Raw genomic sequence first — 8,330 nt, forward strand, 5'->3', positions numbered from 1 at the left:
GCATAATCTGAAGCGATGCTACAGCTGTGCAGCAGGATATGAAGCTATGTAAAAAGACAAGGGTTATTTAAAAAAGGATTGGGGGTAAAATAACATTCTACTTAATGGTTCTGGTCGCTCATAAACAATTACTTAATCACGCTGATTTAATTTCCTGCCGTCTCCTTTTTTTCCCCTCTTCTCCTGCGGCGTTTGACACTAATTAAAAATAAAGCATTGGCAAGAATTTAAAACTAGAATAGTCCAGCTTTCTATCAACCCCCAAAGGGATTGCTGTGTAATCAAATACAGCATTACCACGCTTGAAGAATTAGTTTATTAGAAAAGGAAAAAATAAACAATAGTGACAGTGATGGTAACATGTTTGCATCATATGCATCATATGCAAACATGTTACATGAAAACATATAGGAGAGTATGAATAGTGTGTAATTTCTGTATATTATAGTATAAAGTGATAGTACACGACTGTGATAGTACAGTAGGCTGCTGGGGGACGTTTTAGGATACACTGAGCACCTATCTCCTCTTCTCACTCTCTTCTTATGGATGAATTCACATCTCTTCATCACACATTATTAACTCTGCTTCATCCCGGAGTCTTTGTAACTTCACGTCTCAGGGTCCATTGGACCTGGCTGGGTCTGATGCCTCCTGCCTCCCCTGGTGAGCCGGCCTCCTGCCATGGCCCAGTTGATGATCTGCCCATTCCTCCTCTCTACCTCCATCTGCCTGATGGATCATGGAGGTCTGGATCGTGGTCCATGCCTACTACCAACTATTCATACACTCTGTCATATTCATTGAATGTGTTTAACTCTTGTGTCCTTCTGTACACATGACATCTATTGTTCTGTCCATCCTGGAGAGGGATCTTCCTCTGTTGCTCTCCTGAAGGTTTCTTCCCTTTTCCCCCGTGAAGGGTTGTTTGGGAGTTTTTCCTGATCCGATGTGAGGCCCTGTGTACAGATAGTAAATCCCTCTGAGGCAAATTTGTAATTCGTGAGAATGGGCTATACAAATAAACTGAATTGAATTGAATTATCGTGTTGAGGCCAGACTTGGCATCAACTGGAGCTTATCCACCTTTTGAATAACTAAAGAGTTGTTATTCAATGTATTTTAACTAAGCACATTCAGATTACATGAAGATCAACATGTCGTTTAATCTGGAAGGCTCGATGACATAATTATGAATGAAAACTAGCCATGTGTCTGTGTTTGTTGCAGGGAGAGTGTTTTTCGGGTCAATGCGACTTCGCAACAGTGGTCGCTTATTTCCAGGATAACGTGCTGTCAGACTATTGGGCTTCAAGCCCAATGGGAAAGTTTTTAGACTCTTGGGATTTCGGAAGCATGGGCTGTCAGAACAATAGGCAGTCCCCGCACAGAACCCAGAGGACATTAAAAGACGATACACACCCAGTGCCCAGTTTCCCCTGTGGTACCACCAGATGAGTGACATGCCTCTTTCCTCAGACTCTAAGACTCCTCAACTGATCCTCAGGACTCCATCGTAAATGTTCTTGTGGAGCATAAATGTGCCACAACTGGCATTTTATTGTGAAACCCTGTGCCGCAGGTAGTATGGCAATTCAATTTTAAGTTGATAGCCTATTGAAAAGTGTCCCGATATGCTTACATCCATCTGAATATGTGAAATGACAGAGACGGTTGCTCTACTCCTGGCGATAACAAGTTTCCCAAAAACTTGTTCTCATTGAATGGTAAGGCGGCATTACGCCGAGCCAGCGTTCAGCAGAATCCGCTGCTCACAGTGTCAGGATGAATACAAAAAGCTCACACTCCGACAAACATCCGTCTATCCGCATCCGTTCACAGTCACGAAACAGAAAAGGCCACACATTGCCTCGGGCAGTTAGCGTTTGGACAAAGCCTGTTGTTGCGAATGCTGAGGAATGAATGGCAAAAGATTCAGACCGGTTCGTGGGGAGCCATGCCTCGGAAGGGGAATCTCTTGGGACAGTGAGGTTCCTTCAGGGCCCCCGGTCTGTAAACACTCCTGCTGCTAAGGGTGTTTGCTGAGACAGTGATTCATTAACATACATATGAGGGAAGTCTGCTCACCAGAGAGTTTGGAACATTTTAGGCTTCAGCAGGTCTGTGTGTGTGTGTGTGTGTGTGTGTATATGGGTTCTTGAGGTCATACCGAAAGTGTTCACAGAAATAAGGAAGATGGTGGTCTCGGTATGTCCTTGATGCTTTATTGTCAGGTGGTCAATTAGTTCCTAAAGTGTAGCGGGTGTTATCTTTTGTAAATATGATAATACATGCAGAAAAATGGATGAGTTTGCTTTGGGCTGTCACCGGGCAATTTAGGGCGGCACAGCAGCATTTTAACTGCTTTAAGCCTGGAAGGCCCTTTACAGAGGTAATACAAGACAACATGTGCTCCAGGAGAAGACTGCAACTATTTCAGCATCATACACACACACACACACACACACATGCCCCCCCCCCCCACACACAAACACACAGACACACTTAGCTGTGGGGATTTAAATGGGATCTTCAAGGACGTTAATGTAAAACTTGTAAAAAATTATTTACTGACTATTACCTTGCAACAAAACACCTTAGGGGTATCAAAAGAATCATCTCAGAAATGGTGGAGTTTATTTGTGGCATTGCTCAAGGACACGGCACCTACAAAAGGATTTAGCAAAAGAAAAAGAGGGGGATATTTTGACACATTTGACATTTAGACGTTTTTCAGGGTCATGGTAAATACTTAGTGACCCTTAATAAGTCTTTACAAGAGGAAGGAAATCGGTTCAAAATGAAATGAGCATGAAATCATGGCTAATTACTCAATATAGATACAATGGTTTGTGGTGTTGTATAAAGTTGTGATATGAAAGCAGAAGTAGCCGAACGTTATTTTCAACATGTGTCTGAGGTGAATGAGTCAAAGTTCAGCACGCTGCCGCATTCGTTAAGAGGCTACAGCCTCGCTAGCGCTTCCTTTGTGCCTGTACCAAGTCACAGTGGAATCTATTCAGGACAGTAGATAATGAGATATTTTACTGGATATGTGACTAGTGACACTAGATGAAAACTCACTAAAACTACACCTCTGGTTAAACGGTCCTAATCGCTGCAAGACTAATGTTGCGTGGACAGCAAAAGCATTGCACATTTTTCGCGCGAGTAGAACCCATGCAAAGTCAGTTTACAGATGCGAGTGGTTGCGATTAACGCACATTTTCACATTTTGCGTGCCATGGAAAACTAATTTACCTCAAGTTAAAATATTTTAAATATTACAGTCTGTAATAGGAGAGGCAGAGGAGATTTGCTCCCTGGTATAACCCTCAGACCCGCAAACTAAAGCAAACGTCACGAAAGCTTGAAAGCATATGGCGTTCAATTAATCTGGAAGAATCCCACTTAGTTTGGCGAGATAGTCTTAAAACTTATAAGAAGGCCCTCCGTAATGCCAGAGCAGCCTATTACTCATCAGTAATTGAGAAAAATAAGAACAACCCTAGGTTTCTCTTCAGCACTGTAGCCAGGCTGACAGAGAGTCACAGCTCTGTGGAGCCGAGTATTCCTATAGACCTCAGTGGTAATGACTTTATGAACTTCTTTAATGAAAATATTTTAACTATTAGGGACAAGATTAATAATCTCTTGCCCTTAACCAGTGCCAATCTGTCCTCAAGTGGAATGGCCTTGGAAACAGCTGTATGCCCTGGTGTATATTTGGATGGCTTTTCTCCCATCAACCGTGACCAATTATCTTCAACGGTTTCTACTTCTAACACGTCTACCTGTCTCTTGGACCCCATCCCGACGAGGCTGCTTAAAGACGTTTTGCCTTTAATTGGCAGCTCAAGTTTCAAGTTTCAAGTTTTTATTGTCACATCCCCTTTTATACAAGTATAATCGGTTTGTGAAATTTTTATGTGCAAAACACCCGACAGCAGTAGCAGACTAAAAAAGAATAAGAATGAGAATAAACTATACAATATCCACACAAAAAAAGAAGAAAGTATTAACAATATATATATAAAACAATGTAATAGAATATACATCATGACAATATATATATATAAAACAATGTAATAAAATATACACTTTTTTGAGACAATATATATATATATGTATATACATACAATATATATATACAATATATATATATATAAAACAATGTAATAAAATATACACCATGGCCATAGATATTCACAGAATATGTTCTGGTGTATAGTGTTAATGAGGGTCTCAGTCCTTGTTCAGCAGCCTGATGGCCTGACTGAAGAAGCTGTCCCTCAGTCTGTTTGTCGGCACTTGATACTGCGGTATCGCCTGCCTGACGGTAGAAGGGTGAACAGTTTGTGGCCGGGTGGTTATTGTCTTTCATCATCCGTTTGGCCCTGGCCACGCACCGCTTGGTGTATATGTCCAGGATGGAGGGAAGCTCACCTCCAACGATGTACTGTGCCGACCGCACCACCCTCTGTAGTGCCCTACGCTCCAGGGCGGTGCAGTTCCCGTACCAGACGGTGATGCAACCTGTCAGAACACTCTCGATGGTACTGGTGTAGAATGTTCTGAGGATGCGGGGGGCCATGTTGAATTTCCTCAGTCGCCTAAGGAAATACAGGCGTTGTTGGGCCCTTTTCACCACGTGAGTGGTGTGCGTGGTCCAATTAGATATTGATTATTAGATATAATCAATGTGTCTCTGCTAACAGGCCACGTACCACACTCCTTCAAAGTGGCTGTTATTAAACCTCTCCTGAAAAAGCCCACTCTGGATCCAGAGGTGTTGGCTAACTACAGACCGATCTCTAACCTCCCCTTCCTCTCCAAGATCCTTGAGAAAGTGGTCGCAAATCAGTTGTGCGACTTTCTACATCATAATAGTTTATTTGAGAAATTTCAATCAGGATTTAGAAAACACCACAGCACCGAGACAGCACTGGTGAAAATTACAAATGACCTCTTAATGGCAGCAGATAAAGGACTCATCTCTGTACTGGTCTTGTTAGACCTTAGTGCTGCATTCGACACCATTGACCATGACATCCTATTAATTCAATTCAATTCAGTTTATTTGTATAGCCCAATTTCACAAATTACAAATTTGTCTCAGAGTGCTTTACAATCTGTACACATAGACATCCCTGTCCCAAAACCTCACATCGGATCAGGAAAAACTCCCAAATAACCCTTCAGGGGGAAAAAAAGGGAAGAAACCTTCAGGAGAGCAACAGAGGAGGATCCCTCTCCAGGATGGACAGAACAATAGATGTAATGTGTACAGAAGGACAGATTTAGAGTTAAAATACATTCAATGAATGTGACAGAGTGTATGAATAGTTCATAGTAGGCATATTCCCCGATGGAGAGCGCCACGATCCATCAGGCAGATGGAGGTAGAGAGGAGGAGTGGGCGGAGTCTCAACAGTGGGCGGTGTCTCAACAGGGCAGTGGCGTAGTCGGTAGCAGGAATTCCACGATCCAGACCTCGATGATCCATCAGGCATATAGGATCTATGCATCATCAACATCATGTTGAGTACATTTAAAGTAATACTCATAACACACTGTCAACAAACAGCAGGGGCATATCTATAGTATCTGGAAGGTGTAATTTAACCTATTTGTGTGCAGAAATATTTAATTTGAAATCAGTGGCATATGCCCACAGTAGCTCTTACAGTCACCTCGACCCCTTTGTCTAATGTTGCAAGGAAGAAAATTCCAGTTTAAGGAAAGTTTACTTCCTCTTTCACAGATTGCTGACCCAGTCCTTTTCCAAATGATTTCCGAGTACGTTCTCCAGAACGTGTCATGCCCTCAGGACGAACCGGTTGCAACACATGTCAGATAGATAGAGGCTCAGCCTGCCGACCAAAGCAAACAATATTAATGGAGACATCCTTAACAGCTTTGTGTTGTCAATAACACACAGTAATTATTGTTTTATTACATACATTGCCTCTCACATACTACAAAATACTACTGCAACATTTGTTTTTCAGAGACAAAGCCAAAAGTATTGACCTATAAAGTTTCTGCATTTATGTGTTAGCAGCTTTCTCTATTTTTTAAATATTTGACTGTTTTGTATTGCATTCATCAGGCAATGATCCCAGCCAGGTTGAAGGCATTTTTTGCTATTCCTGGTTTCAGCTGGATTGTGAAATAATCGACTGAGCTGCGACACACATTACCCAGAAACCAATTATGTGCCGTTTGTTGCAAATTCATAACATCCGTTCTTACAGGAAATGTAGATTATAGAATCATGACCAAGCAAAAAGAAATGCAACATGACATTACATTTTTATGTCCGACGTGGAACAGGAATTATGTGTGAGAGAGAGAGAGACAATGTGCTACAAATATTTGCGCGTCCACATGTCTGATCCTGTGTGTGCGTGTATTAGTGTATATGCGTCAGCTATAGTTCTGAGGATGGAGACCCGTTTCTCTGCACCAAACGTATGTTGTTGTGAACTTTTTCGTTTACATATCCTTGTCAGCTACCCCTGGATGACCTCAGCAGCACTCTGCTATATAGACAAACCCCAAGACCTCCAGAGACACTGACCCACCAGCTTTATCTTCACCTCTCAATCATTGATGCTATTACTTCAAGTGGCACCAAGAGCAAAAAGACCATCCAATATCCTGAAGTGCATATACAAACTAAAAAAGTCATCAGCGGCAGATTTTTCATATTTTCTTTGTCTTCGTCTCAGCTTTCTGTTCGGGGGTCTGACCGCACACTGACAAATACAAAAGCAATTTGGTTATGAATGAAAAGTCAACTGACACTGTAAATGTATCCAGGTGGATAGCACCGACCTGGCGACCAAACATGTGTCACTAGGAGGGACCTTGAATAGTAAACTAATCGTTTATTGGATCAAAGGGGCCAAATTTAACTGCCAAATAGTCACAGTGGCTGAAGAATGTCCTTATGTGGCAAAGGATGAGTCCATTCTGGCAGTATGGGGTTACTGAACATCTGATTTACAAAGAATTGCTTGGTTTCTCCCAATAAATCCTTATAGAGCCTATTTTGGTATGAATGTCTCCATTTTGGGAGAATTTTGAGGAATAAAGTTGCAATATCCAAAGTTGCGGGACCATCGGAGCACCATCTTGGCAATAGCCTAAGAAAGGCTTCATAACAACAACAACAACAACGACATGAAGCTACTGTTTGGCTTAAGCTCTAGGCTTACAGGCTGCTGGGGGACGTTTATATAGAATAAAGTGATAGTACACGACTGTGATAATACAGTAGGCTGCTGGGGGACGTTTTAGGATACACTGAGCACCTATCTCCTCTTCTCTCTCTACTTATGGATACATTTACATCTCTCCATCGCACATTACTAAGTCTGCTTCCTCCCCGGAGCCCTTAGGGTCCATTGGACCTGGCTGAGTCTGATGCCTCCTGCCTGGTGAGCCGGCCTCCTGTCATGGCCCGGCTGATGCGCAGGGATGTCGTATTTGTACAGATTGTAAAGCCCTCTGAGGCACATTCTTAATTTGTGTTATTGGGCTAAATTCAATTCACTGAATTGAATTGTTTTGAAATCAAAGAATACAGCTCTCCCTTATGAATTAAGAATTGTATAATTATTTTTTATGAACAATTCTCTATCAAAATTAGCAGGGAGAGGTAAGTGGAGACTGCTGTTTGTGGCCTGTAGCACACTCTGTCACTTTGTTGACTCTCCAGTTTAGTTTTCCTTCTGTGGATTGCCACACTCGAGGAAAATGTAATCAGGGCCGCAAGTTCTGATTTCAGCCATGTAAAGCAAGCAGACTAACAACCTGGACTCTGTCTGTCTGTCTGTCAGAGATCTCTGCTGCATCTCATTACTACGGACAGCGCTGCACCTACGAAACAGTGTCAATGAATGAGCAAAACAAAGAAACTTTAACTCAGTAATTTCTTTGTCTAGGACACCCCCACTTGTTACCAATACTTCTTTGCTGCCTCAACGCTATCACACCGCTCACTATAAGATAATCCTTTATTAGTCCCACAGGGGGACGTTTGCAGGATCACAGCGGTAAAGTGGGCAGAGACACCAAAAGAAAACCAAACAAGAACAATACATCTTTAACAGTAAAGCTATGATAAATAAGTAAATTGCAACAAACAAAAAAGAAACGCTAAACATATAATATAATCGGAGTGAGAGGTTGGATACACATTATTGCACATATGAGGTTGGTATATATACGGTGTTTGTATTGCACGTACATTGATATTGATATTGCACATGAATGAGTAATTTGCCGGGTTTTTATATGGTATGTGTTTATATTTTTTTTAT

This window comes from Pseudoliparis swirei, chromosome 6 (assembly GCF_029220125.1).
Source record: "Pseudoliparis swirei isolate HS2019 ecotype Mariana Trench chromosome 6, NWPU_hadal_v1, whole genome shotgun sequence".
NCBI lineage: Eukaryota > Metazoa > Chordata > Actinopteri > Perciformes > Liparidae > Pseudoliparis > Pseudoliparis swirei.